The sequence below is a fragment of the Halichoerus grypus genome, chromosome 14, assembly GCF_964656455.1.
Source record: "Halichoerus grypus chromosome 14, mHalGry1.hap1.1, whole genome shotgun sequence".
Lineage (NCBI taxonomy): Eukaryota > Metazoa > Chordata > Mammalia > Carnivora > Phocidae > Halichoerus > Halichoerus grypus.
Window position 1 is genome coordinate 23,739,848 of NC_135725.1, and position 15,767 is coordinate 23,755,614.

A 15,767-nucleotide genomic window follows, 5' to 3' on the forward strand; every position below is an offset into this window, starting at 1 on the left:
GTTCCCCTGCCATATATTGAATAAAGGTTCTAGTCTTTGTCAATTTTTATTATAAATTGACTTGATTTTTATATTTTTATTCCATATGGATTGATTTTGAAACATGATAAAGCAGGGCTTCATCTTAATTTTACTGAAACGTTATCCTGTTTCTGTAATACCCACTATTAAACAACACTTCCTTAACCTTTTTAAACACATGCACAGTTTGGCACATATATATTCATAACCTTATGTTGCTCTCTAGTCTGTTGTATTCATTGATACTCCCATTTTCATTGTAGCAAAATACTGTCTAGGGAATTGCTGGTTTATGGACTAAACCTGACAGCACACATGATAAAAGGACATAGTCCCTGGATGCAAAATTAATAAGTGAGATAGTAAGTACATAATGAAGAGAGTAATCATAAAAACGGAGCAAGTTGGAGTCGGGAGTTAAGTGTGGTGAAATATTTGTATTAAAAAGTTAATCTTGGGGGGACGCCTGAGTGGCTCAGTCGGTTAATCGTCTGCCTTCAGCTCAGGTCATGATCTCAGGGTCCTGGGATCGAGCCCCGCGTCGGGCTCCCTGCTCCGCGGGAAGCCTGCTCCCTCTCCCACTCCCCTGCTTGTATTCCCTCTCTCCCGTGTCTCTCTCTGTCAAATAAATAAATAAAATCTTTAAAAAAAAAAAAAGTTAATCTTGAAAAATGTGACTGCTACGTCTGTCTTGAAGTGACATTTCCTGTAACAGTGGGACACTATTCAGTAGACAGAAAACAGGACAATGGTGAATGTCGAGAAGGATTAAAGAGCTGGAGGCAGCAAGACAGTAACAGACGGGCTCACGCTGGGAAGAAGAAAAACAGAGTGGTCCCGATAGATATTGCAAAGCTTGCTGACTGAAGTAAGAAGCTAGATCAGCTGGGGCAGGGGGCCAGTGCTTGTCACTTTATTTGAATGCTATGGAAAGGCACGAGAAGGTTATTTAAGCAGAGTCTGGAGCCAGGCAGAGTTAGAAGGCTGGAAATTCAGGAGACAATAGCAGAGCAGGCACAAGGGATTTTTCCGTATGAAGAGACTAAAAAGGAATGCACTTTGAGCAGTAAAATGCTAAGAGGCAGGGAGGGAGGCAGGGAAGGTGGAAGGAAGGGCCAGATGGATGGATGCAGGTTAAGCTGGCCACACGCTGTTACATTTCTAAAAAAGAAAGATAAAAGATACTTAAAAGACTGTCTTGAACATTATCCTTGGAAGGAGCTGACCTATTTGAAGATATAAATGCAATTTAATTGTTAGTTACTTTACAGAGACCACACAGCGTAAGAAATTAAATAATAACAGCAGTGATTTGTCCAAAGCTACAGAACCTGGGTCAGTGGTACCTGTGTTCATCTGTTTTTCCAAACATCTAAGGACCTTAAAGCTTCCCAGGCACATTGTTTTCCTACCTGCATCCGTTGACCAAATACTCCCAGCAGGCTAGTTTCAGATGGCGCCGCCATTGAAAATGCCACCACTATCTGTCCTTTCCATTAGGTCTCAAGTCTGCTTGTTACGCATTTACCGCTACATGTCTCGTAATTCTTAGCAACAGCATAACCCATAAACTGACAATGGTGAAGATGGTGTTCTAAGGAAAATATGAGAATAAGGAAGTAATGAATGCTGGAGGAAAAGTCTGGAAAATAACGGACATCAAGCAGGCAGCGAGGGGGGAAAAGGCAGCCAGTCGCATCCTGAAAATTAACTCCGATTTAGGTTTGACACCATAAAAAGGCCCAAAGGGGCAGACAAAGGACTACAGTGGAATCGATCTTTTTTCCTTTTATTTTTTTTATTTTTTTATTTTTTTTATTTTTTATTTTTTTTTATTTTTTTATTGTTATGTTAATCCCCATACATTACATCATTAGTTTTAGATATAGTGTTCCATGATTCATTGTTTGTGCATAACACCCAGTGCTCCATGCAGAACGTGCCCTCCTCAATACCCATCACCAGGCTAACCCATCCTCCCACCCCCCTCCCCTCTAGAACCCTCAGTTTGTTTTTCAGAGTCCATCGTCTCTCATGGTTCGTCTCCCCCTCCGATTTCCCCCCCTTCATTCTTCCCCTCCTGCTACATTCTTCTTCTTCTTTTTTCTTTCTTAACATATATTGCATTATTTGTTTCAGAGGTACAGATCTGAGATTCAACAGTCTTGCACAATTCACAGCGCTTACCAGAGCACATACCCTCCCCAGTGACCATCACTCAGTCACCCCATCCCTCCCACCCCACCCCCCACTCCAGCAACCCTCAGTTTGTTTCCTGAGATTAAGAATTCCTCAAATCAGTGAGGTCATATGATACATGTCTTTCTCTTTTTGACTTATTTCGCTCAGCATAATACCCTCCAGTTCCACCCACGTCGTTGCAAATGGCAAGATCTCATTCCTTTTGATGGCTGCATAATATTCCATTGTATATATATACCACCTCTTCTTTATCCATTCATCTGTTGATGGACATCTTGGCTCTTTCCACAGTTTGGCTATTGTGGACATGGCTGCTATAAACATCGGGGTGCACGTACCCTTTCGGGTCCCTACTTTTGTATCTTTGGGGTAAATACCCAGGAGTGCAATTGCTGGATCATATGGTAGCTCTATTTTCAACTTTTTGAGGAACCTCCATACTGTTTTCCAGAGTGGCTGCACCAGCTTGCATTCTACAGTGGAATCTATCTTGAGGGTTCTCCTCCAACATATCTCCCAGATCAATGGGAACGATGATTGTCATTAAACGTTAAAACATCAACAACTCGGTTCTTCTAGGGTAGAGCCAACCTTCTTCAACATGGCTCTTTTCCCCATAGCTCCATACACACCCTGGGCTGTTTTACTAGGAAGACTGCATTCCTTTCAAAACTCCCCTGTGGAGCTATGTGACCTCTGGCTCTCTCATGCCTCCAAGGACAGTCTGAATTTTTATGACATCAGCTGCTGCACAACAAACCCTACTTCAAAATCTTAGAAGCTTTTTTTTTTTTTTTTAAATAAAAACGTATGAATGGTGTCATGAAAATGATAAGACTTATCTGTGATTGCCACCTCCTTCCCCAACAGTCTCCACCCAGATAAAAAGGCCATGAGTATTTGAACGTGAAATGGCACACGGTTACTGACAGATCCACCACTTGGTGACGGGCTCCATTTGGGGGGCACGGATCATAGAGCACCAGGCCCTCAGTGGGTCTGGAAATGGTGACATTGCAGAATTGTCCCTGTTTGTGTCTTCCTGAATGGTCATTAAAATACGAGTGATTTGGGCTCCAAATCAGGAGCACACCAGCTTGTCTAGTACCTTACTGCCCTGGACGGTAGTGTTGACATTACCCGGGACCTTGTCAGAAATGCAGAATCTGCATTTTAACAGGATCCCCAGGGGACTTACATGCACGTCCAAGTGTTAGAAGCACTGTATATTAAAAAAAGATTTGCTGCTCTAGCACACACTCCTCTGAGATATTTCTTGGTATATAAACTAGAGCAGAAAATGTATAAACTAGAGCAGAAAATGTAGAGGGTATAAATGGATTTGGGCTAAAAATCTTAAGGGTCATAGGAAAAAAATTCCCTCTTAACATGTAAACATCTCATTAGCATAGCCAATATTGGGATATTTTTAGCATATGGTAACAGGCTGCTAATTTCCTCTTTGCACTTTAAAATACCAGCATACTGGGGAAATTACAACAGCAGTGGAAACTAAGGATATAAATCAATAATATTAATGATGTTTTTCAATCATTAGGAGGAATTAGTCCTAACTGCAATGTAGATAGGTCATATTGAAACATGATGGCCAGTGAGCTCATATATGGGTTTCTTAAGAAAGCAACACAGCCATAAAAATTCATCATTACACTAGACACCTAGTTCCTGAAAAGCTCTTCCTCCCTAAGGGAATTATTTCCTGGGAATTCTTCAGTCCGTCATTGTTGGATTTACTTTAGAGTCTATATAACACCGAGTAATTCAACTTGGCCATGAAGTATTGAGTCCAACAATAGTGCATTGCCCCCCGCCCCGTGTTGTCATGTCATGAGTTAAGTGTGGGGCAATAAAAAGGAAGCAATCCACCTGGGAGACTGAACTTACCCGTGTTCTACCTCTAACAAAGCAGGAGCTACATGCGGATGCAAATTTTTCAGTTGTAAATACACAAGCTCATATTTAGAAAACCAGGTAACAGGAACAAAAGTGACCTCACTCAATAAAGTAATATTGAGCAGGAAAATGTCTTCTAGACATTACAAACTTAAATGCTAGGGGCTTGTGCATCTGTTTGACCTCCGGCGTACATCTTGAAAGAGAATTCTGACTGTATGCTGGTAGACAGTCAGAGAATCCAAATAGAATATGTGAGTCCTATCAGCTGCCACACATCAGACCAGAATCGATCTTCCTCGTTCAAAGTTCAGAAATCAGAAAAAAAGTATAGAAGATGTAGCTTTTGAAGAGCAAAGAAGGATATTATTGCTCCACATGGGCAGGGAAAAATTATTCTTTTTAAAAAAGATTTTATTTATTTGTTTGTCGGAGAGAGAGTGAGCACAAGCAGGGGGAGCAGCAGGCAGAGGGAGAAACAGGTTCCCCGCTGAGCAGGGAGCCAGACGTGGGACTCGATCCCAGGACTCTGGGATCATGACCTGAGCCGAAGGCAGACGCTTAACTGACTCAGCCACCCAGGCGTCCCGGGAAAAATTATTCTTATTAGTATTGAGGAATCAGATAAAAATTTTAGAAAGCCCTTCTATTTTCAAAAACACAGAAAAAAATAACTTTAAAATTTAAGAAAAAAAATGATGAAAAAAAGAATTCACTGAGGCATAAGGCTGCTATAAAAAGGCAAATAAGCAAGGACACATAAGAAATGCAGAGAAAGGAATATGGCAGTAGCTACCTAAAATGCAGCTCAGTGGCCGCACAGAGCAGAGATGCCCTGCGGAACATGGAACTAGCATGATGGCGCCAACTACAAAACAGAATTGGTAGGATCAAAGACCAACTAGAAAAGCTCCAGAAGGAAAAAGAGATGAAAATGATTAGACAAAAAGAGAGCAATGGATCACAGAGAGCAGAGATCTGAATCAGTTGGACAACTGTAAATAATAATCTGCAAAGTATTTATGCTTAAAAAACAGCTGAACTTCAAGAAGGTATAGTGGGAGTCTGAGACATTCTTGCATGGGACGGCCCCAATCACTCCCCCCACTTCTTCCAGCTCTGTAGGCATGGGGCTCTGCCAACCAGGGGACATGCTGTGCTTCCAGGGAAAATCGTTCCATCCCTTTGGAGTGGTGGTGACACCCATGCCCAATGGCGCTGGGTTTTGTTTTTGTTTTTTTTAAAGATTTTGTTTATTTATTTTAGAGAGAGAGAGAGCACGAACAGCAGGGAGAAGGAGAAGGAGAAGCAGACTCCCCGCTGAGCAGGGAGCCCGATGCGGGGCTGGATCCCAGGACCGTGGGATCATGACCTGAGCTGAAGGCAGACACTTAACTGACTGAGCCACCCAGGTGTCGCAGGCCAGTGGTGGTGACACCCATGCCCAATGGCACTGCTGATGGAAGTGATGAAAGAGGTGATTGAATGAATTGGAGGGGGGGAGCAGTAACTCAACTGCCGGAGGTTGAGGTCCTGACTGGAGCAAGCACATTCCTGCCCCAGGATTGGCTAGGGCTGGGGAGTAGGAGCAAGGATTCACAGCAAGGGAACACATAGGAACTTTCTGGGATCATGAAAATGTTCTGAAACCAAAAATCACTGAACTGTACTCTTAGCATGGGTAAATTTTATATGACATTTATTTACCAATAAAACTGTTCTTAAAGACTGTGTACAAAAAAGGAACTTTCTAGGATAAAAAAAGTCTCAGTCAATAGCTCTAATGAGCTCACCATGTACTTCGCAAAAATTAATTTAATATTGCTTAGTCTTCAGCTTGTCTTGGCAACAGTTTTATTTTCATGATAAAAATTGTGTAAGTGATATGATCTTATCCATGTGGGAAAAGAAAACCAGACAAACAGATTACTTGCTTAAGAAAAATAATCACTGAACCTAAGCTTCACCTGTGCAAACATAAATGTCATAAAAAAAAAGAAGAAATTTCTACACAATTCTAATAGGACAAGTTGAGCTCTCAAAATTATATGCCAAGCTAAGATGTAGCTCTTTGTCAAGGCAAAAGAATTATAATTAAGTGTGCTTATTTGATGCACAAAAAAAATTGGTTTACAGTTACAGTGGATTTCTCTGAATTGCAAACTACATACATTTCAGGTGAAGTTTGATTTATAAACAATATTTTTCCCACAGTACCTCACAGGAGCACACCTGCAAATCTGGAGCGTCAAGTTAGTTGCCGTCAGGGACAGGCAAGTCACATACACAAGGAGAGAAGGCCAGGTGTATTACCACGTATTTTTGGAGTGTTAGCACTGATCTTGGCACTTAGCTTCTGCATCAGGGAAACTGTAGGGGGTGTTGAGGACCGTGGCAAATATGGGGTGCGTGCCAGCCGATGGACACTTTTCAAGAATGGGAACCCATATTGCTGAGCCTTTTCATTTTAAGATTTTATTTATTTATTTGTCAGAGAGAGAGAGCACAAGCAGGGGGAGCAGCAGGCAGAGGGAGAGGGAGAAGCAGGGTCCCTGCTGAGCAGGGAGCCCGACGTGGGACTCGATCGCAGGACCCTGGGATCATGACCTGAGCCGAAGGCAGCCACTTAACCAACTGAGCCACCCAGGTGCCCCGAGTCTTTCCATTTTTAAGAGAAATTTGACATCTACATTTTTATATTTTAAAAAATTTCTGGGGCGCCTGGGTGGCTCAGTCGTTAAGCATCTGCCTTCGGCTCAGGTCGTGATCCCAGGGTCCTAGGATCGAGCCCCGCGTCGGGCTCCCTGCTCAGCGGGAAGCCTGCTTCTCCCTCTCCCACTCCCCCTGCTTGTGTTCCCTCTCTCACTGTCTCTCTGTCAAATAAATATAATCTTTAAAAAAAAAAAAAAAAAAAACTTAAGTTTCTGCATCTGAAAATGAAGGGTTTTGTCCAGAATCCGTGGCTACCATGCTATTTTATGCTACAGAAGTCTTTCTTCAAGTTAAATTCTCCACAGAACGCAAGAATTCGAAACAGAGAGAACTAGATTATATTTCAAATCCCTGTGATTTTAGGACCCTAAATAAGAGTTGGCCGAGTTATGATCTGGGATCTAGGTGGTCAGCATATTTAATGCCAATTTAACTCATTTGGTTAGCTCAATTGAACTTGCATTAAGTAACTGTGACGGATGGACACTGTGCCCAAGTCATGATCTGTGCCTTTATGGATATGGGCTCACACAGCTGTCATTCACACATACTCCCTTTGGGGCCACGGAGGCTGCAGAACATCCTGCTCCTGCCCCTGGGGGAGGAAGAGGGGAAGATGTCAGCCAGGGGGACATTTCTGCTGTGCCGTATAGGCTGGGCTGAATTTTTCCAAGCAGAGATAGGACTGGTGGTGGGTACCTAGAATAGTATGAGGAAACACACACGGGTAAGAAAGTATACAGCACACGTAGACAAAATGAGACAGCTGGTACACAAAAGGAAACCGCCCCCAGAAATGAAGCATTAACTTATTTACTGGAGAGCAATTGAGTTACACTAATCAGTTACTTTCTTAGAGTATCTGGCACAGAGGAGGAGAAAAACCAGGGCTTGGATTGGCATGATTGCAAATCCTAGCTTACATGTATAAATCACTTATTCAATTATGCTCTTTAAATTAGAATCACAAGGATAATTTTACCTTAATAATCCAAGTCCCCTTAAATTTTATAAATACTTAAAACACAAATATATACAGAATTTTATACAAGATATTAATAATATGGGTTTGATTCTCATCAACATTTCTAGTCTTAATTTCTAGGATTACAATCTGTGAACTCATAAAGAAGACAATTTAAATCACCCCAAACAATTTTGAGGCTACTTTTTCAAGCAATTTTTGGGGCTGTCTCCTCAGTTTGCTAAAAATCCCTAACAACCAGAATGATTGGCTGGAATGTAGGCTGAATTTTTATTCAAAATTCAGGTGACACAGAGCCTTATTTATACCTTTAACAAGGATTATAAAACTTATTATAGGAGCTAATCAAACATTCCACATCGCTGGGGTGAAGTGACAACATGATACAGTTTTCAAGTCAGATTTGAGCCTATAAACCCCATCTGGGGTTACTATGCCACAAGAGAGAATTCTGGGTTAATTTCACTCAATATATTACATTTTTAAGATATACCGTATTTTTTAATATGTGTTAAGTATGATTCTTTATTTTCCCAGTTAGCTGAAGAGACCTTAGAACTTGAGGGAAACCTGAATCCTTTTCATATTCTTCCTACCTGGCAGGGCCCCAAAGTTTTATTCAATATTAAAAAGGGAGCTAATTGGATTCTCTATCTTTTAAGCCTGTCTCATCACAACTGCTAACGTGGACCTAGCATATTTTGTTGTGCAATAAATAATAGATCCAAAGAAGACTGTTAAGCATAATATTGAAAAGGATCTCGTGTAACTTCAAAACACCCACAGTTCAATAGATTAAAAATAAGAAAGGAAGAAAGTAGGAATAAACAGAAAAAAAGGGCAAGAAAAATAAAATGAGACCAAAGTTTAGTTTAGTTTACAAAATATAAGTCATAACATCCTATGTCCTATGAAGATGTCTAATTTCACAAATTTGAATCTAGATTTCCTAGCAAGGAATTTCCAAGGCAAAGCAGAAAGCATAACCATACCTTCCCTCCATAAGGTAAACACAAATAAGCTACTCAGAGCAATGACAAAGATCCCTAAATCCAAGTTTTTTGAGAAATTTATTTTATGGGTACTCATAAAGAGTCCAATTGATAATGTAGCTATAAAGAATGCTCTGCCCTAAAGTTTAATAATCCATGGTATGTGAAGTGAACAAATGAAGTGCTAAAAAAACAAAAAAAAATAGAATTCTTGAAGGTGACACTCCTCAGGGAGCCATATGGTGGCTCATAAATTCAGTCCCCAAAGACATTCATATACAAATGCAAGACAACTGCTTTTCGTAAGAAACCTCAAAGTATGCCAAGTATATGAGCAATCACCAGCAATTCAGTTAATCTCTGTGGACCTCAGTAATGGTCAACTTGAAAAAGGGAAGATGACTGGCAGGTGAAACAGCCTAGATAATCCCTAAGGGTCCTTTTAGCTCTGAAAAAAAATGTTTGTGATTCTTTTTATTGTTATTATTGGAGTGTAATTGACATACAATGTTCTGTTTGTTTCAGGTGTAAGACATAGTGATTCAACAATTCTACACATTACTCAGGGCTCACTGTAAGTACAGTCACCATCTGTCACCATGTAACATTATTGCAATATTATTGACTGTATTCCCTATGTTGTACTTCTCATCTCTGTGACTTATTTATTTTATAAGTGGAAATTTGTGCCCCTTAATCCCCTTCATCTATTTCACCCATCCCCCCACCCACCTTCCCAGTTACCTGTATTTAAGAATCTGTTTATTTATTTGTTTTGTTTTTTAGATTCCACATAAAAGTGAGATGGTTTTTGTCTTTGTCTGACTTATTTCACTTGACATAATACCTTCTAGATCCATTTATGTCATTGCAAATGGCAAGATTTCATTCTTTTTTATGGCTGAATAACGTGATTCTTGGTGAAATTTTTTTACTGAGCCCCTACTATGTGCTATATCCCTGGATTAAAAAGAATTCTAAACACACACATATACATGCATGCACCCCTTTGAGTATTTCATAATTTTGCTTTTCTGGAGAGTAGATTTGCTGCTATTTGCCTGTTATTATAGCAGGAAGGAATCCAATATTTGCACACCAATTGATCCATGAATGTCAACAGAGAGCAGGCACCTTCTGTCCTCTTAAATTGTTAATCTGTGAACTCAGATGAAGGTTAGAAACTCTCACTGAATATTTAAAATTCCTTTTGAATGTTTCTTCAGACTGAAATTTTCAAACAAATATGTAAATGGTGCATATGCTAAACGAGGCACTCAGCACCCCACTGTTTTAAAGCCTTCATATTTGAAATCCCAGGAATATTTCCCACCATTAAAAAACCCTTAAGTGAAGACACAACTAAAATGTTGGGCTTTTGAAAACTTGGGGACAAAACTGTGCAGAAAAGACAGAGCCCCCAGCAATTGGTAGAAAATAAAAGAAGTGAGACCAACAACAACTAACAATCTTAAGAAGAATTTTAAAAGGTAATAGTAAATCTTCAAGGTATTTTATAGTATCATTATGCTCCAAACCTCCCAGATGACACAAATATTTAACTTTATGCATATATCATGTATGTATCATATATATGTATGTATGTGCGTGTGTATTTTTCCCATAATATTTTTGGGAATATTTTGGGAATATCTGTAAATCTGGCTTAGAACATTTTGCAATCCCATTCTTTCTACCTCAAAAGAAGAAAACTATATAATAAAATGAAAAGCATATTCCAGATCATTTTTACAGTTGCAGGAGCCTGTCTGCAAATGAAGCATGCTTTAGGTGTGTTGTCTTTTTTTTTTTTTTCCTGCAAATGAAGCGTGCTTTAGGTGTGTTGTCTTGGTGATCCCAATGTTACTCACGGTGTTGCTGCTAATGACATGATTTTCCAAAGACATGAGCAACTCTTGGTAAATTTCCAAACAAAACAAAGCACACTTTTTCCTCAATAAACATGGTAGCTGCATTTCTGAGAAATTCAGCACATATTAAAACTGTGCAAAAATTATTTTGAGTGTATATGTAAAATATTCTATGCTCAGATAATTATAAAGTGCTTTTTTACCTGCATGAATGTCCAATCAGACATTAAAATATCATGGGGGATATGTGTTATGAGCTGAGGTGTAACTCCCAAAACTACATTTTGAAGCCCCATCCCCAGTGCCTCAGAATGTGACCTTATTTGGGAACAGGTTCATTACAGATGTAATTAGTGAAGATGAAGCTGAACTGGTGTAGGGTGAGCCCATAATCCCACATGACTGGTGTCCTAATAAAAAAGGGGAAATTTGGACACAGAGAAATGCACACAGGGAAGACGTCTTGTGAAGATGAAGGCAGAGGTGGGGTGATGCTTTACAAGCCAAGGAACATCAAAGATTGCCCCAAACTAGCAAACTAGGAGAGAGGCATGAGACAGTCTCCCTCCTGGGCCTCAGAAAAACCAAGCCTGATAACACCTTGATCTCAGACTTCTAGACTCCAGAACTGTGAGACGAGAAATTTCTGTGCTTTAAAGCACTCTGTTTGTGGTAGGTACTTTGTTATGACAGCCCTCCCCAACTAATACAACATGGATCCGTGAGCTGCCTCAAAGGATATCTTTTCATACTATTTTCACTTTTTACACCAAGTGAACGTAGTACCCATTCAACAGATTACATTTTTGTGCAGTCTCATGCCAAAGAGATAATGTTTTATGGGGAGTGAGGGTAAAGGGAGGGAGAAAGCCATCAGAACCCAATCCATACAATTCCTCTTGGGAGAAAAAGCATCATGCATGTGGCCAGTACTGATACCTGAAGAACAACCCCGTAGCACTGGAAGTCACTTCAGCCTTTGGTCTGACCCAGCCCGGCCAACATGGCGGCAGCGGTGCAGAGAGAGAGAGCGGGGCCTGCGGGCAGCCACTAGCCACTAGCCAATCAGCCTCTAGGATGCGGCAGTCTGTGATCTGGACCTGCTTCCCTGGGAGTTAAAAAAATAATAATAATAAAACCAGAGATCGTAAGGAGCTCCCCTTTGATAACACCCTCAGGATAAGGCCCATTCCAGGGTGTTTCTCTCTTGTGCCATAAAGGTTACTGAGCACCAACATGTGCTAAGCACCCTGAGGTGCCCGTGGAGATGTAACCACACAGATAGGTGCCTGTTCTCAGGCTTCTCAGCTGGGGGAGGCGGACCTTAATTGGAGGGTCATGTGTGCAAGGTGACCAGCAACCCTAATCAGTGCTCAAGTACAAGATACTGGAAGATTGTATGAGGGGTAACATTGTAGTTAGAGAAGCCTTCTCCAGGGAAGAGACATTTGTGCTGATGTGGGAATCCACATGGAAGGGGGAAGGGAAGGAGCTTGGCACAGGGAAGGAAAGAAGGGCTGGTGTGACCAACAGTTACACAGTGGGGGTGTGGGGTGACCCAAGATGAGGTGGCAAGGAGTCACACTATGCATGACCTTGTGGCCTAGGATGAGGGTCAGAACCCAGTGATTTTAAGCAAGGATCAGTCTTGAGTTTTACAAAAAGATCTCTCTGGCCACCTCATGGAGATGTGATAGGTCATTGTTAACATTCTCCTTTCTCTACAGGGCAAAATGATTTCCAACAACAGTTACTGTTTTCTGGAGTTGTTTAGGGTTCGTGCAATACCTTTAAATGTACTTTCATTTTAAAGACATTATCTTAAAATCAGCAAATCACTTCATGTATGAACAAAAAAGCACACATATCAAACTTTTGCTGTTGAAAATTTTAAACATATAAACTCTCTACATGGTTACATGGAATAATAGAATTAAAGTAAGTCAAGTTCTCTTTATCTTTATAATCACTGTGCTACAATTGTGTAATTTGGATCTGCTGTATAAATGCTCGAATGTGAAGCTCCAGAAGATACAAACCGCCATGAAAGTGAGCTCCTCTGATTCTGAATCATCATAAACTTAACCTTCAAAAATGTGGATTGACGAGGCCATGTGTGTCGGGGGCCGAGGGCTTAGGGATCCATTTCCACATAGAATACAATGTTTATTAAAGGGTAAGTATTCAAATGGACTCATTTAAGGCTCATATATTAATTATTAGTATTTCACAGCAACTGCCGCAATTGTATAGAACTTAGATCATCAAAAAGTTGTCTTTTCCAGCAATTAGTACTTCATTGCTGAAACCATTTAGAATTGCCTGTGCATGGTGTTAGTAAAGACCAGACTGACTTTTAGTAGGTTTTCTCATTGCTTTTAAACTCTTTACAGTCAATGCACCTCCTTCCTAATTGCACCCAGGGCACATCTCCGCCCTCTGCCTGCCAGCCCTGAGGACACCACTGGTGTGGAGAATGCACTGAAGGAGAGCAAGGTATTTGGAGGAGGCCGGTAGGAGGGAAGCCCATGGCAGAGAAAGTGGAGGCTTCCTAGGGCTTTGTGACTGATTGGACATTCAGGTGGGGACAGGAATGAGGCCATGTTACCTCCCAGCATTCTGCTGGGACACCCAGGGGACTCACTGGTATGTAGATGGGTACTGATGCCACAAGAATGGCCTGGGGAGAGAGGATTGCACAATAGTGCTAAACATTGATGAACTCTAACATGGAGAAGGGAGTATGTTGGCCAATATTATTTCCATTTTGTAACTGGAAAACCAAGGTACTGAGCGATTACATCACTTTTCCAAAAGCAAGTTAAGAGAGATACCAGGGTTGATTTTTGGCCTCATCATGTGCACCCAGTCACTTGGTCAAACTGTGTTTTAAGAAAGAACCATCTTTGGGAGATGTTGAAAAGAAACACAGGGTCTATCACTCTGCCATGCCCGGGAAGAAGTGCCTACAGATGTTATCAGTCTCTGGCACAGCTGGAACTTAGACCTGAAGAGGACATGGTATGAAGGGAGCAACGTAGACTTTCTTTGCTCTGGAAATAGATTTGTTTTATGTGAAACATGGTTTCAGGAAGTCCAGGAGGGCTTCCAGAGACGTAGAAGAAAGCCTGGAGAGCATGGCATCACCAGAACCAAGAGGGCATTTCAAGGAGAGAGACCTCTTCTGATATCCCTGGTACCTAAGCATGGGGTCTTCACTTGTGGTAGGGGCTCAATACTTGCAAGATGGCAGGAAATCAGATAGACTAGAAGTCACACTAGGCTAGTGATCAATTCCCTGGATCTAGATCCAGCTCTAGGAAAACTAAATGTGCAGCCTTAATCGAATAATTGAACTCATCTCAGATGGGACCACTTCCAGAATAATTAACATGTTGCTCTCCATTCATCAGATTGAATCACGAATTCAAAAAGCAGAGCTGGAAGGGGCCTTAGAGACCATTTCCCTTCTTTGAGCCTTTCAATCTAAGGAAGCGCAGGCTAAGAAAGAGCCTATGCTTTGTAAAGCTGTATCAGGATTCAATCCCACATCCTCTCCTTCCTACGTTACTGTTCCATCTTACAGGTCCATTATCTTTCTTCATGTGTGGAAGAAAATGAAGAAAGCCACTAGATTCTCTGAATACCTTTGTGTACACGTACATACACACACACACACACACACTGAAAATTGTAACTGAGGCCTAACTCAGAAGCCCTACAATGTTTTCCCATCAATCTCTCCAAACTCTTGTACAGTATTAATAGGGCCAGCTGTAACAAAGAGATAAATAAAACTTCAGGCACTGTTGACAAGACTAAATTTTGCTGACCACATACACCGCTTCTATGGCAGTTAGCGACATTGCGTTCAGTGAAGTCAGCATACCACTGGAGAATTTGGAAGACCACTGTTTTCTACTCCGGCCTAATGAAATATTTATTCTGTGCTGCTTGATTTTGCCATAAAGAAAACCTTCAGAAAATTGTTTTTGCAGAGTTCTGTGTAACATAAAACATATAGTTGACCCTTGAATAACACAGGTTTGAACTACATGGGTCCACTTACATGCAGATTTTTTTAATAAATACAGTACACGACTAAATGTGTTTTCCCTTCCTTATGATTTTTTAATAACGTTTTTTCTCTAGCTTACTTTATTGTAAGAATACCAAACATAAAACATATAATGTACACAACATGTGTTAATCAACTGTTTATGTTATCAGTAAGGCTTTTTGGTCAATAGTAGGCTACTAGGAGCTTGGGGGAGTCAAATTACACAGATATTTTACTGCATGAGGGGGTCAGCACTCCTCACCCCCACGTCGGTCAAAGGTCAATTGGAGTAGAAATTAGAAATAGGTTTGATCAATTCCAACTCAACTACATTGACTCTAGTGAAGACATAGGTTAGCAGGTCTCATCAATTCTCTCTTATTACTGCTTATAAGAAATTTGCTGTTCTCTGCACATTCAAGGGAACCCACTATTTACCTTAAATGTTCCAAGGCACTACAAAATTGTCCCTGAAGACCATCTCTAGTGCTATGGAAACTGCAGAATGTTTATGTCAATTGCAAGTCACGAGGGGGACTTTCGTCTTGTTTCTCCATCATGGGGGCCCTGAGCTGCCTTCCATACTTTCCCTGGAGTGACAGTGGCCTTTCTTCTCCAACCTAGTAATTCAGCTACCTGTCTAAAGCTCTCAAATTCCACCCCGTGCCATAGAGTTCGCATACCACACCCATTGTATGAGGCTATTTCATGATATTTTATTTTGATTTTATCTTCTAGTCCTCAGTACCAGGCGGCCTTAAGGGAAATAAAAAGATAAAACTTCAAAAGCAACACCTAAAAAAATAAAAAAGCAGCACCTGACAATATAGTAAAGAGTCTGTGGCACATTCCCAGGCAGGTATGATAGACCCAGGTGTGTCACCCATGGTCATGGAATACCATTTCAGTGAGGCCAGGGCCTCACCCTGACACCTGCTTAGTGCCCAGCAGTTGTCAAATAACCTTTCCACAGCTCCCTAGGAAGGCTGCATGGAATAGTGGAGAATGCA

At 41.0% G+C, this 15,767-nt stretch overlaps 1 long non-coding RNA gene across 1 annotated transcript in view; it reads left to right on the top strand.

Annotated features, from left to right (window-relative positions):
- The window catches only part of LOC144380147 (uncharacterized), a 68,248-nt gene extending 58,616 nt beyond the window's left edge, over positions 1-9,632 (top strand). Inside the window, exon 3 of the long non-coding RNA XR_013443952.1 lies at positions 9,352-9,632. This is a non-coding gene — a long non-coding RNA (uncharacterized LOC144380147). The remainder of the gene's footprint in view (positions 1-9,351) is intronic.
- The last annotated feature ends 6,135 nt before the right edge of the window (positions 9,633-15,767 follow it).